The sequence below is a fragment of the Callithrix jacchus genome, chromosome 6, assembly GCF_049354715.1.
Source record: "Callithrix jacchus isolate 240 chromosome 6, calJac240_pri, whole genome shotgun sequence".
Taxonomy (NCBI): domain Eukaryota; kingdom Metazoa; phylum Chordata; class Mammalia; order Primates; family Cebidae; genus Callithrix; species Callithrix jacchus.
Window position 1 is genome coordinate 61,831,698 of NC_133507.1, and position 16,370 is coordinate 61,848,067.

General features: G+C 39.2%; 1 protein-coding gene across 2 annotated transcripts in view; it reads right to left on the reverse strand.

Moving 5' to 3' along the window:
* Nucleotides 1-16,370, reverse strand: part of B3GALT1 (beta-1,3-galactosyltransferase 1) — a 371,136-nt gene that overhangs the window by 93,432 nt on the left and 261,334 nt on the right. The window contains exon 1 of one of the 2 annotated variants that reach the window (XM_035304632.3): nt 13,672-13,858. The exons of the other annotated variant lie outside the window; for it this stretch is intronic. The gene's annotated coding sequence lies outside the window, so the exon portion shown is untranslated. Of the gene's footprint in view, nt 1-13,671; nt 13,859-16,370 lie in introns of those variants that run through there. 2 annotated transcript variants of the gene reach the window in all.

A 16,370-nucleotide genomic window follows, 5' to 3' on the forward strand; every position in this document is an offset into this window, starting at 1 on the left:
AAAAGTGCATTGATCTAGAAACAGAATTATAAAACTCATTAAACTCTCAAAATGTGTTCATTTTACATACGTATAAAAGTGCATTCAAGATGCATAAATAAAAATGAATGTTTTGTTGTACTGATGCCAATCTAATTTAGACCTTTATTAAACAATAGCAAGATAGGACTATCTCTAGGAATAAACCATTTATGTCTTCAGGATTCAGTATGCATCTGCATATCTACATTGAAAATAAACTTTTTCCCAGCTGTGCAGAAAAATTGCCACCCAAGACCCTTATATTATTAATAACTATAATGAAAGGTGTGGGCTATATCATATAATTGAAAGAGAAAAATGAGAAGCCTACTTTGAAGGACTGTAAACCATTTAGGATTAATTGCTGAATACGACAAAGGGGACTAATGTTGGTAACCCAATGTGCATTATTTGGAATTCAGTGACTTGAATAGCCAGAGGACTTTTGTGAAGACTACAGGGCACTTGAAGCTTAATGTAGGCTACAGTGCCATGTGGAGTTCTTAAATCTGAAAAAAAGTAACTTTTCTATTGCAACAAATCTGTTAGAAATTGAGATAAAATTTTATACATAAATGCAGTCTACCACTTCCTATAGCACTTACAATTTTGAGACCTATATATTGCATACTTTTAAGCATGGAGTGATTTCATTTCCAAAAGCATCCACTATACTTACAGGTAAATGCCTCTAGGTCATGTTTTACCCCACACTTTTGGTCCTGTTTGAATACCCATCAGGATGAGGGTCCTTTGTCTTCCAGGAGATGCTTGCAGCTCATGTTTTCCTTTGATGCTCTTAGACTATGTAGTACTTTTTCTTAGGGGCTAGAGATGATTCCAGTGACCAGAAATCTTTTATTTTATTTTGAACACAAATAGACTAGCTTCTGTTTTCATACCTGAATAGTTTACTAGAGTTTTTTTTTTTTTTTAAGACAGAATCTTGCTCTGACACTCAGGTTCGAGTGCAGTGGCACAATCTTGGCTCACTGCAACCTCTGCTTCCTGGACTCAAGTGATTCTCATGCCTCAGCCCCTTGAGTAGCTGGATAACAGGTGCATGCCACCACACCTGGCTAAATTTAATAGAGATCTTAAAGTGAGTCTATTGGACATAGACGAGGCTACAGAGAAGGAAGAACAGACCATAATTTGTGTCTTTTGTCTCAACAGATGCTGTCCAGTCCATGTTTAGTTTAAAATATGCAGCTCTTATCTACCTTCCAAAGTGTTTATTTACTTTTTTATTGATAAACTGATTCAACAAAATTGTCCTGTACGCCCTTTCAACCACTAATTAAAGGCCAACTAAATGTTGAAAGAAAATATTAGTTTCTCCAATCTTTACTTTCATGAATATTTTCAGCATTAATTTCAGAAATCAAGACAGAGTCTGCATAGTTACTCACTTGTGGCATTTTCAGATACCTAGTGTAACCCTGCATACATTCTGGGTACTTGATAAATGTTCCTTGTTTAAAATTGTTTTAACAATAAATGTAGCTTAATAAGTTTGAAACCTAGAGATCACTTATGGAATATTTATTAAGACTATGAAGAAAAAATGCATTTTATTACAAATAATGTAATTTTCCTACAGGGCTGATGAGTTTCAGGTCTATCCACCCTCTGGGCAAGAATAATAGTAACTGTTTCAAAATCACAACTCTAACAGCATTCTTTTTGTGCTCTAAAGCAAGCATTTTTGGCAAAAGATTAGTTTTTACGGAAGAAAGAATGTTGCCTTTGGGATCTTGCTCATTTTCTCACTATTTCAAACTTAAGTTAGCTAAACTGAGCTACTTCTGAAATCCTTCATACAAAATGTTCAATTCAAATTCCTCTCCAGCCTCTCAGGAAATTTGTTAGCATTTTTATCTCCAGAAAGGAGCCCAGTCCTATCCCAAACTCTAAGTGTAAAAAGGCTTCAGTCCCATCAGCACCCAAATAAATCATTAAGCAAGAAGTATCTGTCTTCTTCAATTTTGTCTTTTCAGTTCATTGGTGTTTCTTGATTTTTTTTTTTCCAGACTTCCTTTGTATTCACAAAGCAATTTCTTTGACCTTCTTGAAATGTATCTTAAGACTCCTAAGGTATCTGTTTGACCTGAGTGCAGAGGTAGTGGCCTGCTCCAGAGGAAGATGACCTGTTTTTAATCTTTTGGATATTTCTGAAATGTTAACCCCTGCATTTTCATGGTAAATTTTCTCTCAAAATATTATTGTAATTACAAAGAAATCAGAGTAGAAGAAATAGTTCTCATGCAAAAATGCCATCTTTTGGTCTACTAACCTAAATTTCTTGTATGTATTGATATTCCTTTAAATCTTATTTTCATCTCAATTCAACATCAATTTGACATGTCTTTGTGTAAGAAATGTAGGGAATAAAACTCAACCACTTTGAAGCCAAAACAAAGAGGTTGAGATCTCCTGGGTGTTCACTTTTTAATTAGTTGCTAAATGGCATATTTATATATTTCATGTACCTTTCTCTATGCACATATTTTTTTTTAATTACAAAAAGGAAAAAGAGAATTTATACCCTCTGATAATTTCCAAGTCAAATCTGGGATTCCTTATGCTCTCAAAATTCCAATTTAGTTTGTCTAATACTTATTTGTATGCCTGCTATGAGCCAGGCATTGTGGTGGGAGGTCAACTATGAAAAAGAAGTGAGTTATTTCAAAATTGGACATTTAACAGACATGAGCGCCCATGAGAGCAGATCCTGTCCTTAAATGTGCATAGATTAAATGTCTTGGTTGAATGCATTTGTAGGACTTAGAGGCTTTTTATCCTGTGGAGATGTTGGAAGTTGAAGATAATCCATTTCTTATTTCTGTTTATAGATGGTGAACTTCACAGCTGTGGAAGGACTTTGACCTCTGGACAAAAACCTGAAGGATGCTTAAAGACACAGTAGGGGTTTCATTTGTCCTGGCTAGTTACAAATCTAGGAGTATTGGTTCACTGCCTTGGGTTACCAGGTTTCAGCTCTTTCACACAATCTCTCCTCTTTCGATGCTTCCCCTTAAATGTCCAATTGACAAATTAAAAAAAGAAGTCTTGATTTATATAGCATTGCCAAACAACATCATAAGAATGGGTAAAATTAAATAAACACATACATAGAGAATCTACTGAGCTAGAATGCATGCTTCTAGGAACACGTGCCCAATCTGTGATTTTATTTCCAACTTTTATAAATATACTCCTTTCTCATGTATGACATTTCTCCAAGGGAGGATCTGATAATGGTAACCACAGCAATGTTCTGAGGGAAATGATGCTTTGTATCAATCCAGCATCATAATTTGAAAATATATCTTCAGCTGCAGAAAAAAGACCTGCTACTGAAATTCAATCTTGGACTTGCTTTTCTTATTACAAAAAGGGTGTTGATAACAGGCTAAACTATCACTATGTGATTGCTGGTAAAGTTTTTTTGATTACTTTTTCATTTGGAAAAATGATCTAGAACCTTGAGACCACACTGTCAATGAATGCCCCACAAGAGACACTGTTTTCAGGGAACTTAAGGTCAAACAGGCACACGTAATACTGAATTACAAAGCACCCTGCTGAACTCCAGGTTCACATATGCCATGTTCCAAATCCTCCCTCTGATGTATGCAATGGTGCATACAGTAAAAATGTTATAAACTTTTGATGAATGCCAGAGATTTGAGTGACATCTGTATCATCTTTTTCTTCATTTTATAGAATTTTTAGTGCCACATGATATTTATTAGGCCTTTTAATGCACATATAAGAGTTCTACTTATTAGGTAGCTTGAGAAACTAACGGAGAAGCCACAGTCATGGTCATGCAAGGGCCACCTGCTATTCTTTAGATGAGCCCATGTCTTAAGAAATGTGTAGGTAAGATTAAGATGATACCAAAAGATAATTTTCTTATGTGTAAAAGGAAGATGATAAGAACTGTAAGTGTTCAGCATTTCATTTTATCTCAGATAAAAAGGCTAATTGTGATGTTGTGGGCCTGATTTTTAGCAGATCCTTCTTGTCCTTTCAATGCCTTGCACTGTTCCTGATTACCCACTTGCTCAGCATGCTGCAGGTAGTGGCTTGGCCTGATTATTACAGAGGACAATTGCTGCGGTGACATCCAGCATCTTCATTCACCGAAACAATGCGTTTTCCCACACCCAGTGTATGGGAATCCTTTTATTCAGTGATTCACAAAAATACACTGCCATCACAATTCTAGTCAGGTTAATAATGTAAGCTGTGACCTCTCCTCAAAAATGAGTTCTCATTTATTATGAAAGTTTCAGGGGAACTTTTATTTAGTCAGAAGCTTAAACAAGTATAGTTTTCCTATGTGGTCTAAAAAAATCACATAGCAAAAAAAAAAAAAAAGAAACTTTCTGGCTAATAATTCTGTGTTTCATTTTTTACATGGAGTAAAGTAAGTATGGCAGTATCCTTAACTGAACTCTCAAATTCTTCTCTAATGATCTTCTTGACTGTTAATTAGATGTTCAAACTAGTACCTTGGGTTGCGACTCCCTCAATGACAGAACAACTTGAGCTAAATAAATCAAAGACCATAGTCTTGTATTCTTCATACTATGCTTTCCCTAGGCGGAGTTAAAGTAAACAAACGCTCAAAATGGTGGCTCAGCTATAACAATACCCTAAAAAGCCTAGATGAACACGAAATCAATGCAAATCTATAGAAATTCTGAGCTCTCCTATTATAACAGGATACACATTTTGCAAGGTAACAGAGTAGCTTGCTACAGACAAGGCTGCCACTTAGCACAGTGGCATGCCTCAGTTTTTCCCAGTAGAGTTGCCTCTGGCTCCCCCTCAGGATGGGGAGAGAAGCTGCAACAGCTCAGGATGGCATAGTGGAAAAAAATCAACACTTTGCCCATGAGTTTCATCATCAACCCTGCCAATAACTGGCTTGCTCCTAACAACTAGCTCTCAGTAGAGGCTTCTCTAGCCCTTGTTTTCTCTTTTTGTTCATTCCATGACACTTTATGGCTACTTTCATTTTGACTTTTAGGTTGCATTGGAAAATATATCCCTATCCTTCCGTAAGATCTCTCTGGGCTCCAGGCACTGTTCTAAGTGATTTATGTGCAAATATCATGCAAGTTAGAAATTATTGCCCCCATGTTCTAGTTCTCCACAAAGCACCAGTTATGTAGCAGTTCAACACATTTCCTTGGTATCTTTTCTTTCTTGTTTATTCCCAGTCCAAAGTCCTACTTTAGAGACAAGGAAACTGAAGTCTAGGGAAGTTAAGATCAAGTAGAAACCTAATGATTTGAAGTAGTGTTCAACGCTCACACTCTTAGCTACGGTCTTATGCTGCTGTTCTTAGTGGCTCCTACGTCTGTCTTCTGCTGCTGGTCTGTGGACACCTCAAGAATGGGGTCAGTGTTGAGTCAGCCATTCTCTCCTCTCTGTCTTGCACAGCGTTGACATTTGGGAATGTATTCTGGTTTGTGCTTGTCTTTAAAAGAGGTCTATTATTTGCCATGCCTAAAGCAAAGGGCCAGCCCCCAACACCAGTTGGCCATCCAGGAAACATTTTTGGAGAGCTTATCTTCTTTGCTAGAGGAAAGGTGCTGTGAGGCTGAGGACCTATCCCAATAAAAGATTCTTTTCACACAGAATACCAAGAAACACACTGGGCCTAGTGGACACATTTGTCCCAAGTAACAGTGACCCTGGACCATAGCTGACTGGTCACGGATCTCAGCCTGGCCATCTGCAGACTAGCCAGCAGCCCAGGGAGATGACTCAATGAAAAAACCATTTATAGTAATTTAACAAATCGATCTTTTCCCTAGGAGTTTGAATATGAGGCACACGCAGAAGTCACTGATGCCAAGAGATTCATAGAAAAAAAATGCATGAAACAGTCCAGGAGACAAAGGACAGGCATGGGGGAAGAGGAGTGTTAGGAGAAAGCAGGGCAGTGGTTGGAGCAGTATCAGAGGCAGCAATGTCAAAAAGGAGGCTGGAGTCACCAGTTGGTGCCCAGAGGTGTTGATGTATCCTTAGTGAGGATCCAGTAGTCCATGATGTATTAGGATGCAAACTGACGAGCCCATTCCTGGGCTTCCTTCCTTTATTTGTATCCCCAGCACTGCATCCTGTCACTCAGATCATCTCAGAATGTCTCCGAGCTGAGGACTGGGGCAGGGAGGAGTCGGGGCTGGGAGTAGGAAAATGATGCCAACACACCACCCCTGTATGTAGGAGCTGTGATCTAATGAGACAGATGCAGATATTCACAGGTGATTACGACCTTAGAGTTTGCCTGGATTGGGCTGAGCTACCTATCAGAGGCCTCTCTAAAAGGGACTCCTGGGATATTGTTATATGTTCTCATTAACATCCTGTTCAACAGAGCTGAGAAAGGACGAAAAGAAGAGTAAGGAAAAAGGGTGGAATCTGGAAAGACTAAAAAAATCAAAAACCTATTATAATTCCACTCCCATTTGAATTAATATATTTCAGTAATTGCCTGCAGTGCTAAAAGAGAAGCTAACCTTTTTCTTAATATCATGTTTAATAAAAACTATCTCTTAGTATATTTTGAGTGAGTTCAGTGCTCATTAGTGTGAGGGACAAATAGCAAATGACTTACAACACTGCATAATGAAGGGGGAACCTGCATGGCCTCCTCAGTCCTGAGAGGAGGAATTTGCTCCTTTCCTTCATCTGGGGGAACTGGAATTGCACCCTGAATTATGGGCTGGCTTTATAGGGTGCACCCCAGATGTCCTCATGCTGGACATGGCCCACAGTTACAAGGCAAATAGGAAATCAAATCAGATCAGCCACAGACTGGCCATTGTACATATAAGGCCTAGACAAGGGGGGGGCCTTTCCTTCCTTTTCAGATGGTGATCAGTCCTGTCCTAAGATTACACTGAAGATGCCCACATCCTTCCAGAAACATAACTGGTCATACTTTTCCAGCCTGTGACTAAGGTACCTGTGTCATCCCCCTCCCCCTTTAAAACAGTTTTAGATTTAGAGGGGTACTTGCGCTTGTTTGTTACGTGGGTATCACAGCATAATGGTGGGGGTTGGACTTCTAGTATACACCCATCTACAAGTTGCTCACCTAACTCAAATATGGAACATTGCAAGGTACCTGTACTTTCAGAAACTTGACGTCACTGAAAGGCAGCTTGGAGAAACAGTGAATTTTGTCATGCAAGACACCCATAGTCATGGGGGTGGCAAAGTTAGCATATAGAGTAATGATTATGTCTGGATGGGTGGACTAGGATGCTATACACATAGCCCATTATTACACTGAGCTGAATGGGGCACGGCAGCAAATTATTTCCTTCAACCTAATAACTGCTCATACCTGGTGAATGCCGACAGCATGCCATGCTTCTTCAGGCATACCTTCTTCCATACCACTTCCTCTGAGATAGTAGAAGATAATAAGTATTATCAGTCCCATATGATAGATAAGGAGAGGGATGCTTGAGAGAATAAATAACTTGTCCCAAACAAAATGGTTGAGAAGTGGTGAAGAGATGGGATTTAAATCCATTCATTTAGGCTTGAGGACTTGAGAACTCCCTCTATTTATTGCTCCATCCCATTGCTTCCCAGCAATAAAAAGAGCTATTTCATCCTTTCACTCTTAGAGTGGAATGAAACCAGATGAGTGTTCAGCTTTTGCAGCAAATGAGCCAGTCCTGGACGACTTCTACTTAAGCCCCAAGATTCTCTTGTACATCTGCATAGTTTCTTTCTCTTTCCGCCTCTGAAATTCTCCTCCTGCAGTGATTATGTTTTCCCATCTCTGCGGAGGTTCTCTGGTTGAAACACATCAACAGAAAGCAGTGATGTGAGATGATTTCTCCACCCCCTGAAGCTAAGCCATTCACTAGTTTAGTCCACAAGTAAAGCACTGCATATTTCAAATTCCATTACCTGGGTAGTTACAGTCTGCTGTTCTAGCCTGCCCAGCCAAAATTAATTAGAGATGAATATCATAATAGAACAGTATTGATCATAGCATATCACTGAGAAGTGTTGGTCTGTGTTAATTAACATGATTTGCCATCAACACTCAGTGTATTTATATACAATCAACACGAGTATTTGTCTACAAAGACCAACACGTTTTTCAGTAGTGGTGAAGTCCACCTAAAAATGATCCATATGTTCAAATGCTTGTCCCTTTGACTCTACCCAACCTCTGCCTGCCACACACCTACGGGTAGTCTCATTGCCTTCATATTGGTTGCTTCAAAACCTAATGCATAACCTTTGGAGTATCTAAGCAGTTGGAAGTAGAGAATTAGAAGTTGTTGGTATAAATGTGAGAAGCATCCTGGGGGGTGGTAATGGAAGGCTAGGGGAGGATTTTTAAGTCCGTGTAGACTATCTATAATGTCCCTTTCCCCAAAAGAATCTGAATATTTCTCTTTTATGTTCATGTAGTTCTAATATTATGCTACACTGCCTCCCATTTCAACAATTAGAGATTCATTTTATAAAAATAAGTAGTCTCTATTATTTTATTTATTTATGTTTTTGGAGATGAAGTCTCACTCTGTTGCCCTGGCTGGAGTACAGTGGCTCCATCACGGCTCCTTGCAGTCTCAAACTCCTCGCAGAGAGTGTTGAACTCAGTGGGTGCTTATAGACTTGGGGAATAGTGCTGGGTTCTCTTGTAAGAGGTGGACTTGATGTGATCAGGAGAAAGGGAGCAAGGTGAGTGGCCTGGCTATATATATTCCTTTTTATCCTTTTTCTCTCTTTTGGTACTCTAAACCAGAGCCTTGGTCTCAGTTGATTTTAGTTATTTTAAGCCTCTTAACTTTCCATCCTCTTTCTGTGAAATTTTATTCAAAAGTAGGATGCCTTCTATTGCAGGTTGTCTCACACTATAATCAAGGGTGACCAGCATAGAAACATGTGGGGTATTTTGTGGAAATGCAGATTGCCAGGCTCTCTCATAACTACTGAATCAAAATCTCTAGAGGATATGGTACTGGGAAACTCTTTTAAATAAACTCGAGGTGAGTCTAAATGCAGACTTAAAAGAACTGCTGCATTATATAGCCTCATTCTGAGTCAGGTTAATAAAATTCACTTTTTAATTTTATTAACCTGTAGAATCTAGAAATCAAATAACACAGGAAAATTTGTAAGTCTAAGTATGAGCATGCTGCTGAAAATGTAATGTAAGCAAGTTAAGAACTTGATAACAATTCATCACAAATACTTGCCCTGGAGTCTATTCTTAAGCATGTCAGGCTTTTTTTTCTGTCTGAAATCTGATTTTCATAGAAAATCAATAAGGGAATATTTACATTGCCAATATGCTAACCATTTATTATTTGATTTTTATAAAATCCTTGCCTCTAAGCAACTGGCATTCGAAACAAATCAGACCTTCATCAGCCATAATAATACTTTATTGCCTTTGTTCTGAGGTATGCATTTTATTTCCATTATCCCTACTGAACAAAACTGGCATATAACTAGCAAAGACCAGTTTATCACAGTGCAAATTGAGTGGAGAGGCTAAGTGAATGCAGTCTGGTGGGTTTTCCCTCAGATTAGCAACCAGAGGAGTTCATTTTCTCTAAGAACCCCCGCACTGGGCTGTGGGGAAGCAGTGTGAACAGAACAAGGTCTGCAATGTCGAATGGTAATTTCCAAAATCATTGACAAGCAAGTTTAGTGCAGTTAAAACAATGACAAAGTGGGTTGTTTCTAAACACTTGGTGAGTACATGAATTTTTCCACATTTTCATGGGCAGGGCGGAGGAGGAATATGGTGGCTATGGGGACAGAATCTCCCCAGGATGCTTTATCAGTGAAGACACAAGAGTTCCCAGAAATGAAAAGAGCTTCACAAGGGCATTTTAGATGTCTGAATTCTCTCTGCATGGGAACTGGGAGGATCATCAAATGGCTTAAGGACCAGGAACCTCAGAACCTCACCATGGTTTCACTCCTCAGCAGGATGTGTGCCTGGGTTTTACCTGACGGTCAGGGACTCTCCTAACCTGGCGTGGCTTTAGTTCCACAGCTAGTGCAGATTGTCGGGCCTGTCTCTTGCTCACAGTTTCTGCAAAGGGGCATGGCTCTGGGTATTGCTCTAGTCTGGACAAGTGTGTGAGAGGGCTTTGCTGTTTACCTTAGATTTAGTTTTCCCAAATTTTCTTTATTTAAAATGAGTACTGCTCATAATCCTAAGTTTCAAACTCAGGTATATGATTGCATTTGGGCTCTCAGTTTCCATGGCAATGGCCGGTCCCTCCAATACAACGCTCTGAATGCAGTAGGACCTTAATGAACACTGGTGGGCCGCCCATTCATGGGTATTTCCCAGAATCACCATGCACCACAGGCAGTTGTTTTCTCATGGCTCCTCCCCACATGCACTATTCACATGTGGAGTTATCCTTGCTTCTGAGTGAGCCAAGTACAATGAGTGCTGCATGCACTCAACAGTTGCATCTCTCCTGGCTCACTCAGGAGACATTTTAGTCGGGTTTATCTCAAATTCACTTCCTCTGCCTCTGTTGGTTCAACAGCAGCTCCCCAAATGCCCTTGCCAAAGAGCCATGTGACTAAAGGAGACAGTCGTGCAGTTTTCAACAATTGTGAGATGCTGAGTTGAGGTTTTTTTTTTTTTTGGAGCTTTGTCCACCTAGGAGATGTTAATTTCTAAGAATCGGAGTGCAGTTTTCCTCTCAGACAAATCTTACCTAGAGAAGCCACTAACTGTGACACTAAGGGGGAAGGGGTGCTATGATTCCGCACTGACGGAGAGGTCTGCAGTTTATTTAAGAAAACAAATAGAGTACCTCTTTTCAGAAAGTTTACAATAAATCTACATAAGTGGTATGCAAAGTCATGTAGGTCTCCTCATGGCTATAAAAGCAACATGCTTTATATTTACACTGCCTTTAGAAAATTACTATCAAGTATTCTCCTTTATTTTCATTTGTAAGTACACTGAAATTCCTGAATTCTTGTCATAACTCATAGAAATGTTTTATGAGTGTTTAAATATACACATGAGGTTAAAGGTATTGTTCTTTTTATTTAAAAAAAGTCTACATCACTCTAACTCATCCTAACCCGAAGCATCTACTGTGCATAATACCTATTGTGCTGTTCTTTGTTTACACTTTTCATCTTGAAAATGCTGCAATTTCCAAGTAAAATTCTCACTGCATCTGATAAAATCTTTCTACAATGTAAAAGTTCTTTATGTATCAAAAAAAAAAAAAGGTAGACAATACAACTTCCAGTACCTAAGACTCTCCTGGAACAACGCAGTGTTAGGCATAGTGTCTGATTTTCCCGTGTAGGTATAAGTGAGACTTTACAAAGAAAGAGTTCATTTCTGGCCCTCACAGTGCTTGCCATATACGAGCAAAATGCTTACAGCAGTGATGTGGTCAGCCCCTACTTGCTTCCTCGGTCTCAAAGATCCCCTTTCCTAGACTGCAGCAGTATCTGCTGACATCTACTCATCAGATCAGAAACTTGGGCACACACTTGAGAGGTGCCTTAATTCAATCTTGCACTACCCCAGGAATTGTCCAGGCAAAACTTGGGTGACTAAATGAGCTTTGAAATAACACAAGTTTCCCTTTTCTCAATGTCTCACCAACTGCTCCCTCACCTCCACTGACCCAGCACACATATCTTCTATCAGTCCAAAGTGGTGCCTACTGGGCAGCCCAATATCCCCACTGGGATTGACTGTTTTCTGAACTGACTACGAGGTTATGGTCCAATTATCTTCCTAACTCCTAATTCCTTAAGTGCTAGATGGAGTCTTATTTAGAATGGACATATTGGCAAAAATAATCTCTGTTCTGAAATTCTCCCACAGCCAGACCATTTCCTCCACTCCACTCCACATTACTAATACCTGGGAAAACATACCAGGGTGTGATTGTTTGGTGCCTCTGTCCAGTCTCATCTGGTCCTCTTCTGCCTTTTATTCAAGTACTCGTTGCCTCGGATTTTCTAAGCCTTGAACAACAGGGTTTGCTGGTATTATGACACATTTTAAATAACTCTACAGTATCCAAAGGAGCCATAACACTTTCTCTGTATTACATGTCAGGAAAATTTATGTTGTCACTATTTCTTTAGTAATGTGCCAAAATATAATCCACAGAGAGTGACATCTTATACCACAGTCAGCAAACCATGGTGCGCAAGCCAAATCTATCCTGCTCCCTATTTTTGTAAATAAAGTTTTATTTGAACTCAGCCAGGCTCATTCATTTATATGTTGTTTATGCCTGTCTTCTTGTAGAAACAGCAGAGTTTAGTAGGTGCAACAGAGACTGTATGGCTCACAAGGCCAAAAATATTTACCATCTGGCCCTTTATAGAAAAAGTTGCCTACCTCCATGATACATCCACCCATTACTTAATCTCACTCCTTGGGTCCTAAATAGATCCTGCCCGTGCCATAGGATTCTTGGACTTTGAGTGAGAGGAACAGATAGGCAAGAAGACTGAACATGTAGGTACCAGAGAAGGGACATGACACTCTATATATCCCTGAGTGTTACTGCAGAGCTTATTTTTTTGCTCAACAGTCCTTTAAGGCATGTGTCCTTAAGCTTAACATGTTACACAATATCTGTCTATGAAAAGGTTGAGAAACAAAGGATTTCATGATTAATCATATGACACCTGAGGGGTCAGACCAGGTACCCAGGTACCAACTTGGTTAACTCCAAATTATTTTCATCAAAAGAAATGAAACCCATTTTCAAATTAGTGATATCTGACTCAAGACAGTGTACACAAAAGAAATCAGCACAATACTAGGCTCTTCTAGGCTCAAAGACTTCCAGAAGAAATGACTTAAAAAATGCTACCAAGAGAGGAGTAAGCTTGAGATAAATTGTTAGTAATTATTGTTGTCTAATGGGGATTCAGAAATACTAATTCCACTCCTTTGTGGGTGTTTTCCTTACAGTCTATTTACCCTGGCCACACCTTGCTGCTAGACAAATTTAGCTTTATTGGATTGGAGGTTAGCATTGATTTTTTTCCCATTAAGTAAAATATTATAAAGCCATGCTTATAAATGTCTACATCACTCAGGCTTGCAAATAGATAAGATAAAAATTTTTCTTAACCTCATTTGCTAAATTGAACCTGATAGCAAAATTTCTCATGCAAATCAAATGATGGATGTAGTGACAGTTAATGTCACAAAATAGTCATTCTATAAGAATACATATAACTACTAAAATTTAAAGTGGCTAAAGGAAGCGGTTTTACACACTCTCATGCCAAATTGTTATTTTTTTTCTTTGCACTGATTAAAATAATGGAGTCATCATTGCCAAAGGGCAGAGCCGTTACACTGCTTTTACCTAATGCAAATAGGCATAAATACAAACTGTAAAACAGAAGAGAAAGATCATGACTCACCATCTGACAGAAAAGCTTATTAAACATAATCAAAGACTCAGAGTGAACTCATGTTGCCTTTCAACACATTGCTAAAGATTTCTTTTTGCTGTAAAACTAGCATAAAATGTCACAATCCTGAAACCGCTGTTGGAGAAACTTGGTTTAAGGCATTTAAAACAACTTCAAGACTTCAAGTGGAGAGGATTTACTTACCATAGGACAAATCATACTGCATTTAATCTGGACATAGTACCCTTCAAACTGTAGTCAATAATTGATTAAAAGTTGATCCCTCAGGACATTAGCATCTGAAATTTTAGGATACTTATTGGTGATTAAAATTATAGTCTATTGAATGAACGAAGCCTCACATATGTTAACAACAAAATCAATGTCTGTTGTCTCTTATGAAACACGAGGACGATTTATTTCTCAGGAAGTCAGTGGACCATGAGGTAAGGTACGTGGGTCTATATTGAGAGGTGAAAATCCTGTCCCTGGTGTAGTATTCTGGGACTTTGAGTGAAAGAAACAGATGGGCAGGGAGATCAGACGCTCAGTTCCCTGAGTGTTAACCTGGAAAGAGCTTAGTTATTTTTTTGCTTGGTTATTTAAAACATGTCATAACACCAGCAAACCCTTGCTCAAGGCTTAGAAGACCCTAGGTAACAATAGTCCTTGAAGGAATGTGTCCTTAAGGTTAATTTGTCATACAATATCTGTCTATGAAAAGGTTGTAAACCAAAGGACTTTCATGATTAATCATATGATCTCTGTGGGATGCTTGGTCATGACTATTTAAAAGTTGAAGCTAGTTCTAAGGCCAACCCTTGGCCAGCCTTACAAAAATACATGCATTTTAGCTATGCCTGGCGTGTCTGTTTTTTATTCATAGGTGTCTTTGGACTCTACATCCTGGAGTACCAGCTACTTCTACTTGAATCTCTGTGCACACTCAGCATGGAGCCTGGAACATAGTAGCTGCTTAATAAACGTGTGTGGCATGAACGACTGCAAGAACAATTCTCTGTCCCAGTGTGAGAACACAAGAACAGAGATGCTGATTTGCCCAAGGAAGACTGGCTTGTCTGGCAATATGCACTCAGTCCCTGGCCTTTCTCCCACAGACTCCTTAAAAGCAAGTCACAAACACTAAAATTCACTGTTCAAAGTGACTAACAGAATTCTTTAGTTAGATGTTATATTTTGAGTTCAATACCTGCCTCTGGCTTCTTCTAATTAGTGGTCCGTTAAGTTTTGCCTGACATTCCAAGGCATGTCCACTTAGAACTTTCCTTTTGCCTTGTTGCCTGCAGACACCTCAGCTCAAGAGTCCCTACTCTAACCTCTAGGACTGTGGCGTCTCTCAACCCCAACTCGACTCTACCATGACCAGGAGAGATCCTGACCTGAAAAGAAAAATCTCAGGGAAAGCTTCAAGAGATATTTTAATTTGCATTTTCTTCCTTGAAGACTTAGTGAATTTTGGAAATTTCTAGCAAAATTGGGAGCAGAAATTATATTAATCAATGATGAATCCCCAGGATTTTCAGGCTATTGTTCCTCTCAGTGGATAACTGATGGCTTGCCTTAGGTGATCTGCATGAAAGTAATTATCACCCCCAACTGCCAATCTTTACAGCAATGGCTGAATAGGTTATTTATAACTATGGCACTGAGCATTGTTTAACGCTCCCCACATACCACATTGTGCTTCATCTGTGCTTCCCAGAGAGCTCATATCATAGTCTAAACAGCATCATATTTATTGTTTTATTTTCTTCTTGCCGCTTTGTAGTAGCTACTTGGAAACATCTCTTTTGTATTTCTTATTCACTGCATTCCCCAGAACACTGGCAGTAAACTTTGTACAAATATGGATACTAGAAATGCTTACTAAATGTAAGAAGAGGAAAAGGGAGCATAAGCAGACACATTGAATTCAAATTTGGTGAAATAAATACTTAGCCATTGGCCTGAAATGAGACTTTTGACCAGTTATGCTCAGTTTTAATAGTCATGATCAGAACTAGACATTTGTTTCGAAATTTCGCAAGTGCAATAAACAACCTCTAGCCCATTCTGACACGTTCATCCTTTTGATCATCTACAAGTTAATTTCTGTAGGTACTTTCCATTCTTCATGACTGCTGTGTATATAGTGATTTCAGATGAAATCCTGCAGGAAACTTTGCCCCCTGGGCTAGACTCACAGGGTATTTGCGTGAATGTTTGCTTTCTTCACTTAACACACACACACACACACACGCGCGCGCGTGCACACACACACGCTTAGGACCAAGGTTGGGCAAAACTCAGAATTACACGAGTTTCTCTTGAGCCTCTTTAACCTCTAGTTGTTCTTCCTCTCCCTCTTCTCTGTCTGCAATGGCCTCTTACTGCTCTCTGGATGTTTAGTGACCTCATCTAGTTCTGAATCTCTTTCAAGCTGGATCTCTCTAGTTTTTCCTAAAAATCACTCTCAGCCTAATTTTGCTGGAAGATTTCCAACACATGAATTAGTTGTATGATGTTAATAAATGATAGCAGCTTAGGCATTTTCTGGCCTGGAGGGATTTGCATTTTGATAAGGGGCAATACCCTAATCCATCCAAAGGAATAAATTGCAAATGGTATAATTTTAAGACTTCAAGGGTGGCATCAAGGGTCAGACAGCCTTCTAACCCCATCATCTTGGCTGCCTGCTCTAAAAGTACTGGGGACTCTCCTCACAATGCTGACCCCCTTTATCACCACGAATAATCAAGTCATTTTATATATAAGCCCCAAATACCGTCACCGGCAAAAGCTGAACTGATAAAAGGGAAAAATGTTGACACAATGCTTTACATCATCTGAATTTAGTGGGTTGGAGGTACAACATGGGGAAGGGGAAGAAATAAAAGCAGAAA